General features: G+C 38.8%; 1 protein-coding gene across 2 annotated transcripts in view; it reads right to left on the bottom strand.

The window, feature by feature from the left end:
* Positions 1-15,849, bottom strand: part of SATB1 (SATB homeobox 1) — a 92,524-nt gene that overhangs the window by 76,060 nt on the left and 615 nt on the right. The gene's annotated exons all lie outside the window — the stretch shown is intronic.

The raw sequence follows: 15,849 nt of genomic DNA, 5'->3' as shown, positions 1-15,849 counted from the left end.
GAGGAGGAGGAGGAGGAGGAAGAGGGGCGGGGGTGAAGGCTGAACAATATCCTGCCGGCGCTGCCGGGTGCGCCGAGCTGGCGCAGCCCCCGCCCCTCCGCGCGGAGCCTGCGCGGGCCGTGCCGGGCAGGTGCACGGCGGCGGCGCTGGCGGCCCCGCAGGTGGGGGAGCGCCGCGGGGGCCGCTCCGGGGAGCCTGCGGCCCATGTGAGGGGAAAGAAGTTTCTCCTGTCTCCGTGCCGTCGATACCGACAGGGGTGAAAGAAAARCACCGGGCACGGTCCTGAAAGGCGGCCGAGGCTGGGTGAAACCGGCCCCGTTCCGCGGAGGGCACCATCCACCACTGCTCGRGTGGCTCTGGTGGGCGCCGCGGCCCGCCCGAGCAACCTGCAGCACCCCGTGGGTGAGGGCCATACATCGGGACGGCATACCCGCAACTCAAAACTGTCCCTGTGCCCAGTCCGCAGCGCGGGACCGAAAGCCACCCCTGAAAGGTGAAAGCTAAAAGGTGGTAAAAGTATTGACAAAATAAATAACTGCGAGACAGACATGGGTTTTTTTCCCATCATGCACTTGGAAAAAAAAGTAACCCAACTAGCCAAACTTGAAAGCAACAAGTTTGTACAAGCTGCGAGATAAGAGAAAAATTAAACTTCTTTATTGATAAAATGCATAGTGTTTGAATAGACTATGCCTAAAAGGAAAGTTGCATCATCTACCAAAGAACACATTAATTAATKCATAGACAGGTTTATAACCAAAATGTTTAGGGCAGTGACTTTGAAACAACTGACAACAAAAYAACAACAAAAACAATACAAACATGAGGCAGCAGTAAAAGTAGGTGAGTGGGAAGGCTAATACCAGTTCTTTAATACATAAAATAGCATGGCCTCTGAACACAGAAAGAGTAGATCATTAAATCTATAAAGGAAAATTTTGCACTACACATACATTTCTTATTATAAAAGAAGAGGAATACATCAAGACTATGTAAAGAATCACATTGATGTTTACTAAAATAAGCACAAACAGCATATAGGGCATGCAGGAAAAAGAAAATGGTAATAGGATGAAATGCATGAAATATTTATYATATTCTGCAGTGCATAAAATAGATTATAATCTCAAAAGCAAAAAAATGCAAGGCTGGAAAATGAATACMCTGTTACATAATACTATTATTCAAAGCAGAGCAAGCGGAGGTGGCGTATGTATGAAACATGAAAAGTTGTACCTATGTTRTGTGTCTTGAAAAGGGTTACTAAGATCATTACCGAGACTGCTGGAAAGGRAAAATAAAAACCRAAACCCCAAACCAAAGAAACATGTTTCACAAAGAAAAACAAGGGAAAATGTAGATGACATCTTCCATAGAAGATGATCAAGGGGTAACTGTCTAGCAGGTTGTTTGTTTAGAAACCAATCCTTTTTCAACAAGATAGAGAATCAATCAGTCCCTCTTAAAAAAAAACGTATTTTGCAATACATTTGAATACTTGGAGGAAAATTGTGTTAAACTATTGAATTTAAACTTTGTGGGCACAATGGAAAATATCAATGTATTTTTTAACTGTTTCAGAAAAGCCTGATAAAGTAGACTTAAAACTTCAGCAGTAAGCAATACTAACCGCTAAAGAAAATCATGAAGGATGTGAGAGTTTCAGCTGGCAGTAGGCTGCCTGCAGCATGATGAAGGAAAAGGACATTGAAGATAATTTAAGAGATGCAGAGCTGATTAGAATAGAGCAAATATGATCTGGAACAAGATTTGGGACTAAAACACCACCTTATAAAAATGATTACCAGATATGACAACAACAAAAGCAAATAACAACAAAAGATAAAAATCTTCTAAAATAACTTTTGCCTTGGTTCTCACAAATCATTCTCTTCCTTGTAAAAAAAAAAAAAAGTTTGGATTAAAACAAAGTGATTAATCTAAAAAGCAGAGACAGTGAATTAAAGGAGCAGGGAGATAACAATCTGATAATACAGGAGCACAGAAGGCCTAATAATGCTATTATTACGCACACTAACCAAACACTGACAAACAAATATTCTGTTAATTATATAATCATGCATATGCTTCCTATACTTGAGATAGATGATTATGGAAAAGAACTCTCTTCTTGAAATTGCATATATGCACTAAACCTTATAAACTCCCTACCACATGGATTAATCTAATTCCCATACACCACTTACGCCTGGTAAAGTATTTACTACAGACTTGGAAAGCTGAGTGTGGAACCCTTGCTTTGACTAGAAAGCACGAATTACTGAAGGCTGCTACGTCTTGACAGATAGACAACAATCAGATATCTCTTATCAATACCAAACTACTTGGAAATAATTCAAGATACAGATATCTGATTTTCATTTGACCTATTCCAATTTGCACTTCACTGTGTCAACTTTGATATTAAAATGTTCAGCTAGAATAAAGATATTTATAATAAAAACATATATAAAGAACASAAGATGAATAGATATTGTCATGGATACATATGCAGGCAATCATTTAAACATGCGGCAATAGTAACATCACATTTTTCATAGTTTCTAGTCAACATAGCAGGCAAATATATGCTTAATAAAGGTTATTAATCCTTAATAAAGTTGTTGCACTGTTTTTATGATAYATAAATGCATTTTGCACTAGCTTATGTTGAAATAAGACAAATATTTAAAAAGTTGGGTTGCATATTTTCAACCCCATGGTGAATTAACTCTCGAGCAGCAGTGTCAATAGCTGCAAAGCAAAACAAATTCTCCAGTGTGGCACGCTGCCTCAGTGCCTCCGAAGGTCTCTATTCCAATATTTTCTTGTTCAAAATAAATTAGGAAATATGGGCCCAAATCTTGAAGCTTGGCTCTTGTGCAATGCGAACAGAAATGACCTGGCAGCAGAGCAAAACCAGCATGGCTGTGCATTCTCTTTTATCAGATTTCTTTGGGGAGATCAGGCTGATTGCCTTTTACACATACGTGCTTCTGACAATGCTGTGGCCCTTTGGGTAACTCAMGCCCCAGCCCGTGCTGGAGGTGATGCAGAGCTGTGCAGCAGCAGTGGGACTGCTGGGAAACTCCCTTCGGTGGGGATTTGAATGCACTTCCCCCACTCAAGGCGTGATGGGTGCACATCTATGGGTAATGGTAACTGCTGGACAGCAAGGCAGTAACAGTACCGTTCTGTGGCTTAATGATGGTAAATGTCTATGGCCAGAWGGTGGGTGACTCCCCGGAGGGCTGGTGCCTTTTTGCCACATGGGTTAGGCAGAAGTGTGGGCGAAGAGGAAGGATGCGCCCTATTGTCCTTTCCCATGTCTACCTGTGCAAACCTCAGCACAGTCACTGCTGTTGKGCCGACGCAATCCTACAGCCCTATAGGTTTTGCACCTCTGACTCAAGTTGTTCTTCCCTCTCCTCAGAGCTGACTTCCCTTTGCTTTGCCCTGAACAACAATAGTTGCCTGASACCACTCAAAGGCTTTGACCAACCTGACTGCGGCAATCTCAATTTACATACGACCCAAGAATCCGATGCACACCAATGTGAATCACAGCATTCTGCGACATCCCCCACGCTGAACTCAGAAGTTACATACCAACCTAGATTTTTTTGACTGCAACCTGCCCCAGCCTGGATAGGATGCCTGTCAAAAAGCAAAAGTGCTATGAAATGAAATTCATAGCACTGAAAGGCATCGCACACAAGCTGTCGTCCCCTCTCACATTTTGCATGAGCAATTTCTGCTCGTTTGTGTTCTCTCACACACCATGTCCTGAAACAGTTACGTAAAATGAATATTTAACTTACGATAGTCAGCTGTATTGAACTGCACTTAATTGGTTATTAAGTGAAGTAAATTATSCTTACCATATTTGTCAGAGGTGAAAAACCTACATATATGGCTACATGTAGTGCATTCATTAATTTGCAGACCCCAAAGCCCCTGGGAAGTATCAGATATCTACACAGTGTCCCATGGTGCAGCATTTTGTAGTTGGATGTCKCAGCTAGCTTGCAGATATGTAAAATCATATACAAACAGACATCTCCCTATTGATTGCCTCTGTGATGAGGCTCGTTTACTCCTGCAAACATTATCTGCAATGTACTTCAATCACGGAATCTTTTTTTAAAATAGAGTTGAGTAAGAATATGCAAAATGTGATTTTGGATAAAACAAGTTACTTTTAGTCAAAGTACTGCACCATTTTGTGCAAGTCATTTCATAGATGTGTGTCTATTTTGACTAAGATGCTTCTGCAACTGAAGTAAATACATACTTTTGCAGATGTGGCCACAACAGTTATTTCAGTTCACCCTTTGGTGAGTCATGGAGAGGCAAAATGCTGGAAGAAAATTATGGAATAAAAKCCAACAAATCTGTTTGCATGATGTAGTGAAGGGTGAACAAGAGCACTAATGAGAATAGTGAGTCTTCCACCCCTGGTTGCCACAAAAAAATCTTAGCTGCTTAAAATTGTAATAGAGAGGTGTCCRCTTTCCCATAAAAGATCACAGGAATCAATATTAATGGTTAATCATATAAATCCTACTCCGTAGTTGCACAGTCTCTTGCCTGCTATGTGGACAAACTGAGTTCCCTTTCTGCTATCTATAGTAGGACATCACCTCCCACAAACACTATCTTTGTTATTTAATATAAGCCAGTATGTTTTATGACTGTGGATTTCAGAACCACTTCAAATAAAAAGCGTCAACTTWAAAAAACACATTTTGAGGATCATATTCTCATCCATCCTTAACACTYGACCAGGACCTTGATGAGTCATGCTTGTAATTTCCATGTGGCAACTACAGCCAAATACTTCCACAAAAAAAGAACAAATAAAAAAAAATGTAATAGAGCTTTATATAATAATATTTAATGCGATTCGGCAGCTGGAAGAAGGGAGGAAAGTTGGCATCTTAGGATCAGACAAGTTTCCCATGTCATAAAAGTATGTTCAGCAGGTCACTAATTTCACAGCTTTCTCCCCAGAGGTATAATTTTTAGTTCTTTCATGTGAAGATGTTTAATGTGGGACACTGAGAGATGAAAAAAGAGTGGTTCCTGTTAAAGCCCTCGTCATCACAGCACTAGATAACTTCTAGRCATGAGAGGGGCATATAATTGTTACCTAAAAGAGTCAGTTGATAAGTGGTTATTTTAGGGATATGTGTCAATTTAATGTCTCTATTAATTTAACACTATGTAAATCATGATCCCTGGACATAAAAAGCCATAGTTCCAGTTATTTTTACTTGTTGAAAGGGAAGTTACACCAAGCATCTCCAAAGTGTTTTGCAATGTTGTTGACTGATTTTGCTTTTTTCCATTTTGTGACTCATTTTCCCTCACTTCCAACCAATGTGCATCTATCCCAGTTAGTGTGATTTTAGGAAAAACAGAAATTTGATCCAACAATTCTGGCTAAGGATGAATTTCACACAGGCAAAGCAAAGCTGTGCATTACGGTGGAAAACATCTGAACTTAGCCCTAAAGTGCATTACTCAACWATTATTATCTAGACCTTAGGTGTTCGTGCTGTTGAGCTCGAACTGCAATGAGTTCTTTCTTACATAGGAGTTTTTCATCAACAGAAGAATCATCTCTGTCATTGACCTGGTAGTGCAAATAAAAATCTACTGACGCAAACTGAAAACATGGAAGAGTTTTAAGTCGAAGGAAATGGTTAGAACTGATTGATGAATTGAACTATGTCAAACTTTCATTATGAAACACAAAACCACATTAAATGTCCTGTTTCCAGTTTCATTATTAGCTCAGAACTCTGCCCAGGTTCTGTTACACTTTTTCTAAGGTTCAAAACCTTTTAAGTAAAACTGCATCTAATTACGGCCAAACTTGACAGGAGTCAATATTCATTGTACATAAAAAACATGCAAAAAGTGTGGTTTTGGTGTAAAATAAATTGAAAGTCAGTGGTTTTGGCCAAATTAGCATTTTCTTCTAGGGCTCCTTCCAATCTCAAGCTCAGATGATCCCACAGTAACAAAGACAAAATGAATGAGTTTTTCAGAGTTCTTTTCAGGAGCAATTAGCTGTTAATATTCACAGCTCTTTTAAGGAACAAAATACCTGTTAATATTTCCAGATGCTAACCGAAAAAGGTTTAGCATATGCRGTGTGACTAAGATAAGGGTCATTTATACATGTGTCAGAGTACGCTTAGTTTAACGAAAACAACATAAAGCAAAACCAAATAACTTCAAAATGTTACTCCAAGCACCCTGTAAATGTTCAAAATACTTGTTCTGATTTAGAAAAAAACAAACAAAAAAAACCCACAAAACAAAACAAAAAAGAGAGAGAAATTAACAAAAATGTATTCAACTATTTGATGTATTTATTTGCTTAAAGAAACTCTGTTTCTAGATTTCCTGCTAAGTGGCTACAACGCAAACAAACTGGATGGACAGYAGCATTTGGGAAACCACTAGAATATGGTGTTTTAGGGCAAAATTAGGTTAATATTTATGATAGTAATTTATGYTCATGAAAGCAACTTGAAGGAAATGCCTTAACAGGTGTGTAAAGTTAGTTCCTGCATTAAAAGCAAAAATTTGTGGGGAAAGATCTCTTCTYTGTAATTTGCTTCTGGCAGGTTATGCTGCAAACTCCTTCCTGCATTAGATTTTTACTTCACAAATGTTGGTAAGATGCTCATGAGATGTTTTGGAATATTCTGCTCATGAAAGATGCAGTGCATTCTCTCAACTCATTTTTCCTTTATAGGTATACAGATGGAAAATCTCTCTGCACCACATCTGCAAATGTGCCATTTCCAAAGTGGGTGGGACCAGGTGAAGAAATTCTCCAAATTATTGCAGTCATAGAAAAATATTGTCCAAATCAAYTTATCCACATATTTTTTAAACACGGGACGCCTTCAAACACAAGATTCGCTCAATACACTGCCATAAATGAACTACACAGAAACTCACCTCACATCTAAGCTCATGCTTAAAACTCTTTTAGATATTTTTGTGTAAAAAGAAAAAGGAMACATATTCAGCTCTTCATTTATTTAACACCAAATGGTCCTTGCTGTGGGCATATCACAAAGCGTTATTGTCCTYTTTGCTTTGTACAAATCTTTCCATGACCAAAACAAGTATTGCACTCAGTCCATACTGAACTTTTTAATAAAAAGCAGTAAAGCAATCTACTTCATTGTCAAATGATTGAAAGAAATTTAATTAATGCCTTCGGAGGGAACGCCTATATAAGTATCACAATCACAAGAATGTGCGTACATGCATATATGAATACATATGCCCAGCCACAGTCTACCCTGTTGCTTTAATGTCATAACACTATAGCCCGTGAGCAGCTGAAGGSAAAAATGAACTCCTATAATTTAAAATATCGTGCTGACACAATTTTAAGGTCAAATTACATTGTGCAGTTTATTAGAATATTAAATGCTGACTTCATTATAGGATACTTTAGCCCTAGAAAAGGCAGGCAGTAGAGAAGCACCGACAAACAAATTAAAAATAGTAAGTTATAAACAGGGGAAAATAAGTTTATGCCACACCAACAAAAGCAAAAAGAAACAAAAAACCCCAAACCCAAAAAGCAAAAAACACAAAGACGCATGAAAAGCAGTATGCTATGTTAGATGTTTATCTATACATAAGAGACAGGTGTCACAAAAACAAAACAAAAAAATCATGAAGCTAAAGAGAAACTTTAACTCACCAGTTTCCATCTGTTATATCTGAATTCATGCATAATTGATTATCCATGACTGGTAAGTTCTTTTTTTTCACTAGCCTAACACAGTTTTCTAAACATTATGTGTTAAATCACCACCAAAGTAAAGGGTGTTTGAGAAACCGTAAGGGCAGAATAAAAATTTTTAATGAAAAATAACATGTCAGTTAATAATAGAGCTGACCTATGTTTAAGAGAGAAATTTTAATCATGTGCATATTAAATATTAATAACCTATTCTGTTATTGTTATAATAAGGTTAAGTAAGCTTCTCCATGCTTAAGGAAAAAGAAGAAGTAGGAATATATAACAGTGAAAAAAAGCGCTGAGAAGCAGAGACATAAGGAAAATGTGTCAACAATAAACAAGAGGAAATGAGAAAGAAGGAAAAGATGAAGGTGGAAACTAATCTCTATGTGTCATTATAACTGCCAGAGTACTGGCAAAGCAGCAGCATCCTTTTATTTCAATTTTAATCATTTCTGAATTTTAATACCCTGCTCCTTTTGTAATTCTCCTGGCATTCCCTATATGCATCCATCCCAGCCAAAACACCAGTGTAAATTAAATGGCACGCAACCACACCACTGATGTAGTTCTCCCAGTAAAACCAATTGAGTGACCAAAAAGCAGAGAAGGTATGACTACTTTGTGTCCCCGTAGACCACTGGCCAATTAAGTGACTTAATGTTCTTCAATTCCTTTAATTTTGAAAAGAAGGGCAGTGGTTAGGTAACCCAGCAATATAGAGCCATTAAAAAAAAATAAAGCAAGCCAGTAGTAATACAATAATCAGTGACCATCAGGGCCTGGAAAAATGAGTTTGCTCTCACTGGCACTAAGGAGCATCACATGATTATTTAATTACAGCTCTAATTTTTGTCTCGTGGATGGCAACATATCAACAATTAATAGGGCAAATAGAGGAGACTGCATTTTTAAAGAGACAGAACCTATATGAAATAGTGCTTGGTAATGCAATTTATCAGACAGTATAATGCTTCTTACGGCATATCTGTCATCCTGCCAAACATATAAAGAAATTCTACTGGTTCAATTCTCTTGCAYGGTATCTATAAAATTCTTCTGGAATGCTTAGAAAACACTAACTACACCTATGAGTATCCTAATTGTCATTTTAGGCGGCAATGCAGAAGTTAGGTACTTGTAGGGCTTGCAGCCCAAATATAGTGGAACCACAAGTTTAAAATACAAACATGTTATAAATTGTCTTCAAAAGATTATAATTAAATTCATCAGGAATGGTGAAAAGGATTATGGAATTCAGTGAGCCAAGTGAAGGAAAAAAGAGAAAATGTCAATAAAATAGAGTCAATGGAACAGAGATTCATTTTGATTGATTGACTTTACTGTGAGATTTTCTTACAAAGCATASCAAAACTAGGGGCTCAAAACCAGTRTCGTACCRTTCCTGCACAGGACTGCTAGATAAGAAATGAAAAACAAGACCCAAAAGAAGATGTATGATACATATTATCGATTGAAAAGCTCTGCTTTAAAACAGTTGGATGCAGTTTCTCTTGTGCTCATCCTGCAGTGACGACAGTGCGGAACCTACTAACTCGGGGAAGTTCAGTATGTCGAGGAGCACTTTTCACAATTAGGGGAGTCTGGAAATGTATCAAAAGAAGAACTAATTTTATGCACACTTTTTCAAATTTACTCACTTTTCCACAGCAATAGGTGGCCCAAGCTAAGAACCCCATAAATCACTATTATCCAGTGTATGCTTCAGACAGCAGTCARTATCTGAAATTGCAAAAGCAAGCTCCAAATTTCCTCTAGGCAATAAAGTGTACCTGTGAAAAACCTACCAAACTACTCTTAGAAGTTTGTTTTAATCTCACTTCTTAATATAAAAATTAAACATGCTTTTTTATTTGACACTCTAAAATGTACCCTTTGAACAAGCAAAGATACACTGAGTTTGGGCCCTTGCACAGAAAAAGCCCCACTGTTAAACAGCAGTTCAAGTATTATTGCAAAAAGTGTGACTAGAGAAGCAGTACTATTACAATAAATGCTCCATTCCTCCCCAAAATTGTGTCAAATTAAGTTGTTTTCATTGAAGTCATGAACATTCTGGATTGGAGATCTTAATCTATAATCTTAAAAAGAAAGCTGGCAAGCAAGAGCTTGTATGTAAAAGTAAATATCATTCTTTTTATGCACTGGTTACTATACAGATAACATGTCTCACAAAGACTGTAATTAAATGTCTAGTGCAGAAGTAACACTAAAAAGCATACAGTATTATTACATTACAATGAATCCTTAGAAGCTAAAACTGTCATTTTTAAGTTTTAAGATGCCTTTAATTATTCTTGCGACTTCTTAMATTGATCAAGGAAGCCCACCTATGATGAAAAGCACTAATGATTAAAAATCTTTCTAACACTGCTCTCCACRAAAATATTAATTTAATCTTTGATTATAAACATTTTAAAACTCAGTCTGCAATTTCTCTCCACTTCATCTTTTGCCTTTGGTCCTTCTGTGAGCTTGCRTGCATGCACGCTCTCTCCTACTCTCTTTCCCCTCCTCTCTTTTCTGTCTTTTATTTACTGTAATAGAAGTAGGAATATAGGGTGTGTATGATATTTAGAATTTTCCTCCTTTTCATTGAAAATATTTTTAATTATCTGGCTATTATGACCAGACACATATTCTAAGYGCAGTTTCTGAAAAGGAAATACCTTTCTCGTACCTTTGCATGTGGGTTTGCATTCAGAGYAGCAGTTCTTGGCGCTTCTGCTGAAAATGTTTTCCACTCTAGGACTGATTTACAAATGTAAAGAATTACTTAATCCTTCAGTGTTCTACGAAACATGTAAATGACTAATTTTATAGCTGGGTAAATAAACCAGGAGTATATTAAGGCCGCACTTATAAAAGCATAGTGTTCTGCAGCTTCCTTTTATTTCATATGAGACGGTGTGCTGAGCACTTTCAAAATCAGGGTTRCAGCGTCAAGGATGGCAAACATGGAATGGACAGTTATTAACCCAAAATCACACTTTTTTTTTCAGGGCTCAAACCAGAACCTGAAGTCCAGACACCAGAAAAGATAACAAGACAGTCCTCCAAGTATATGTGATCTGAGTGCATCACCACTTTGTCTAGTGAGCAGCAAGTGTAACGACCCACAAATGATTGCTGCTGGCCAAATAAATCCTGTCAGAGCAGGATCCTGGGAAGACGAGATGCACTTGAGGTTTAAAGCACCTCCCTCATCTCCTCAGGTCATATCATGTCATAATGTGCCACGGGAAAGAGATAGACAGATAGTCCCTGCAAGTTATGTAAGGGCAGCACAGCTGCCAGACGTGGCCCATGCTGATRTTGTGCGCCCAGGTGCAGCCGGGGTGACCGAGGCCCATGTGCAGCCCTGCAGACTCCTGTGCCTCTCTCARCCGCAGTTCCCCGCAGCGAAGCACAAGGTGGCGAGAGCTGACTCCTGTGAACCCACAGCTGTACAGAGGTGTCACCAGCGATGCTTTACAGCAGCTCCGAGACAGCAGCTAGCCTGCACTCTGGAGAAAGCGAGTCGTACAGTCCCCATCCCAGCACGCACAAATGCACAGCGTCTCACAGGGAAATCAATCTCCAAAGAGATTGCTGTGTGCTGGTGTTCTAAATAAATCGCTAAAAGGTGGACCTTGGTACAAATACTGYGTTAATGTGTCCCTCAGCCCGTCTGAACAGCTGACACCGATCCCCTACAAGAACAGTAAAAACAGAGCTCTGTGGTGACACACCAGTGTGCATGGGAGCAAAATCAGGCTCAGCAAGTTTAAAAGGAAATATTTAGAATTCAGACGGTGCCTGAGGTATGTTACTACACTCTACTACTGCACTCTACTATTACTATGCCATTCCTAGTACATTGCACCATTTAACACAGATTAAGAGTAGATTACAACTGGTACAGGGTACAAGGGCTGGATCAGAACATATGTACAAGATCAGCGCTGGCAAGTCTCCTTAAAATCAATCTCTATCAAGACTTATACCTACTGAAAGCAATGCTGTGCAGAAACCACTAGAAAGCCGACATTTGCAAAGCAATAGAATGGATACCCATTAAGGAACGAAGTATAGGTGATAACTGTGGTAAACTTAGATGCCACAGGATGGCGAATGTTTGAAAACACCAGCATTTCTGTAGGGACCCTCACAGTATATCCTTCTGGAAGTAACAGTTACAAATTGTGGTCAGGGCCGTTCAGAGTTCACAATACCACTGCCACAGGAACTGATCAACAAGACAACTTACTGTTAAGTATAATAGTTTCATAATCTGAGGAAGAAATGAACCTCTTAGGTAAAGGTTCTTAATGGAATCCTCCAACGGARGATTCTCTTCTCCAAAGAGAAACTTTGTGCAAACTGCGGGTTATTCGGAYTGCAGTCATCCTCAGTTCAAATGCCGGCTACTTGGACTCATYAGTCCAAGATTAAAAGTAATATCAACAGGGCTTTCTGATGTGGACTTTATAAAGTTGGAAGATTTCACTATAACAGGCAGTAAGAACTGTAAGTTACTCTTTAACCGTCAAACTGTTTTACTTTTTTTTCTTTTTTTTTTTTTTTTTTTTTAGAATCAGTAGCAACTTTGTGACAACTAAAGTTTAAAAAATGCACTTGATTGCATAGTGACAGATTTGCAGAACATTTTTCATCACACACACATATGTGCTTTCAGTTATTAATAAAATGCTTCTGCCCTTAATCTGCCATTGCCTGAATATACAATTTCAGTGTCTTGGATAGACAAATACTGTTAAGGAATTCTGTTTTCCCTGTTTGAGATGCAATTCAACTACACCAAGTAAAACTGAATACTATGTCTTTAAAACTGGCTTCGGCATGCCACAGAAAGGAGTACCGAATCACTTTTCTATTAGGTTCCTCTTAGAGTGGAATGATAACAAAACTAACTTCTCTTCCTYACTCCCCCCGCCACCCCCTTCCCTTGTTTTAAACAAGGAAGAGCCAGCTGCCCTGGGTAACACCACAGGTAGATATTAAAATGGAGACAGCCATTATTTAGTGGCGACAGGAATATAAATACAGGCACYAACCTATAAACTGGTGTTTACTTCAGGAAAGTAAGTCATATTTTTTCCCCTGATTGCCATGCTGTCAGTTTAATGCAGCGTAAATAAACAGTAGGTGCATGATAGCTTTAAGTAGAAAGTGTTCATTCCACAAGAGGAGCAGATTACTGAAGCCTGATGCCTATAACGGCAAAAGCAGAACTTCCATTTTACCTGGCTAAGAGACTTGTGGCTTTTCTATTAAATTAATTTGTCAGAATTCTATGAAAAATATTATGTACTCAAAGAACTTTACCAAAAACATTCATTTTTGAAGCCCTCAACTTGAACCATTTGAAAAAACAAAAGCCAATCACTCCTCTGTAATTTCATCATCCCATCGCTCTAAATGAAAGCTTTATATAATCAACCTAATATAACAGAAAATAAAATGATATATAGAATTGCCTATACTTTGAGTTATTTTGTTCTTATAAATATATTCCCTGACTGAAAGTAAAAAAATTCCCCTTTGGAAAAAGCAATGATGTCTGAGAAGATTGTATATACACTCTACATCTATTAACATAAATTATAAGAAAGTAAAATGTTCCAGATGTGTTTAAACTGTTGTAGAAGGAAAGTTTGTGGCTTCACTGGATATATATTAAATATATCTAGAGAGAGCAACGGCAGTTATATACAAGAAGGCAATAAAATGYTTCACTAGAGTCTATGTTAAAATACCATAGTTCCTAGAAATATGACTAAAACATTTCAGAAGTCATATTTCCTCCGGTTTTAATTCAGAAATCTATTTTAATGTATTTATATATATATTATGAAGTATTTTATTAATAAAACAATCTCCTTAATTTTTTTTCAAGTACAGCTGGAAACCTAAGGAATTACTTCGAATTCCTCTGACAGTGCTTAGATTAAAAAACAGGTGACAATATAAAGGTGACAATACTTTGAAAAATCAAGTAGTTGATACATTTTAAAGATTTTGAGGTGGTTTTTGTTGTTTTGGGTTTTTTTTAAGAACACTAGACTGCAGCTGATTATCTTCTAAATGGCACTTGCACACATGTAAAGCCCCCTCCATCCCAAACCTGTAAGAGGGGGGAACCTCTCCAAAGAGGTTTTAGTGCTGCAGGGGTGGATGTGTCCATGTCCCCAGCAGGGCTGAAGGTGGTGGCCGGTGCCTGTGGGATGCTGGCAGGGCTGCAGGCAGGGCTGGAGCTGCTTTGGGAAGCGCAGGAACAGAGGGCAGGTGCTCATCCGCTGACCTGCTGGGCCTATGCTGCTGCAAACCAAAGAGATGCCCTGCTCGCCTACAAGCTGGGGCTGGAGGGGCAGCCCCTCTCYGCTTCTGATACTGCCAAAGCACTGTGTCCCATCAGTGAGTTACAGATCGACTGTGCTGCACAGTGCTTTCTCGGGAGCACAGCAGCAGGTTAGGATTCACACGAATCGCTAAAATAGCAGGAGAGGGGAAACTGCGAGAGTTACTTTGCTATTTAGAGTATCAAGGACAAAGAATATAAAAAGGAAATGGCCAGTTTTTCAAAATTCATGCACAAAAAGCATTTCATTTAAATATTTTTTGTTCCAGTAAACTATTTTGCATACAAAGGACTTATTTATTACATATTTGAACTTGTGGGAAAAAGGGAAGGAATGCACTGATTCCTGAAATAACTCTACAGCCTTTTTGGAGGCTTCGCTCTTCTGTGYTCTTGTTCTACTCTGAACAGTTTTATTACAGGGACAGAGGAATTCCTTGGAGTCAGTTGTTTCTTTTCCACTAGCTGTACTGAAGAGTGGGCATACATAGCACACTAGCCAAGGTTTTTAATTTCTCTTCTATTGCCTTATTATGTGCGTGCACTATCTGTTCCGACGCATGCCTATATGTGAACACGTTGCATTTTCTGCCTGCTCTTTTTTTACCTACTCTACATTATTTCACATCTCCTTGCAAAACCATTGCTTCGACTTGAAAAGCAAGGTAATACCAATAGCAATCTCAAATAGAAAATGAATTAGAAAATGAGTGTATGTATAAACATATTAAAGAGCATATAAGAGTATGAGACTGGAAAGAGCACTCTCAAATGCTACAAATAGTGCTGAAGAGTAATTAGAAGATAGAAATTACAGAGAACATCCTATATTCATGTCTATACACTCTACGCTTACAGTTTCAAGTTGTTTTTGAATAGTGCGCCTGATTTGACACATTTCTATCTGGTGATTGTGTTAAATGCTTGAAGAGATAGTGAAATATCCGAGCATTCCTTGTGCTAACTACAGCTGAAATTTTACACTTATTGTAACCTTTCCTAACAATGTGAGAAAAACAGAGTAAATATATTAAATTTGTTTCACAACAGATGCTTAGGTTGTTAATATTTAAGATGCCTATTCATGCTATTCCTGTCTGCACATTTGTCAAAAATGTAAGCTTGAATGCTAATGTTTGCCAGCAGACTACAGCAGACAAATATATGAACGCATTGTACCAAAATAATATAAAGTAGAAATAAGGGGCCTCTGCTAACTCCCACCCAAGCAGCACGGACCAGAATGAAAGGGCACCTCCAGATCACACGCCCCGAAGTCTCTGCATCTGAATTTGTGAATTATTTTCGCAGAAGCGCTGCGCTCATTTGCACGGACTAAAACCAGCGGAGAGCTTTCCTCAGTTTAAACTCATTTCAGCTAAGGAGCTGGTGCAAAGTATTTCAGAAAACTTGTATTTAGCGAAGTTTCTCTCGCAGTCAGAGAAAGCTGGAGACTGGCAGAGGGAAACTCCGGGTCGGGCAGGTGCCTGTCAGGAGCGCTCCCCCCGGCAGCCGGCGGAGACGGCAACAAAGGGGCGAGGGTTTAGCAAAACCTCGGGTGGCGGGTTCGGAGACGGAGCGGAAAAATCAAAAATAAAATCCTGGAGCACAGAGACGAGTTCCTGRCACTGCTCTCCGTGACAGCGGCAGCGCCGGGTCGTGCCGCGGGCGGGCGGGGGGGACG

Source organism: Malurus melanocephalus, unplaced genomic scaffold (assembly GCF_030028575.1).
Source record: "Malurus melanocephalus ecotype Western Australia unplaced genomic scaffold, MMel_1.1 scaffold_436, whole genome shotgun sequence".
Lineage (NCBI taxonomy): Eukaryota > Metazoa > Chordata > Aves > Passeriformes > Maluridae > Malurus > Malurus melanocephalus.
This window is presented reverse-complemented; position numbering and strand designations above follow the sequence as displayed.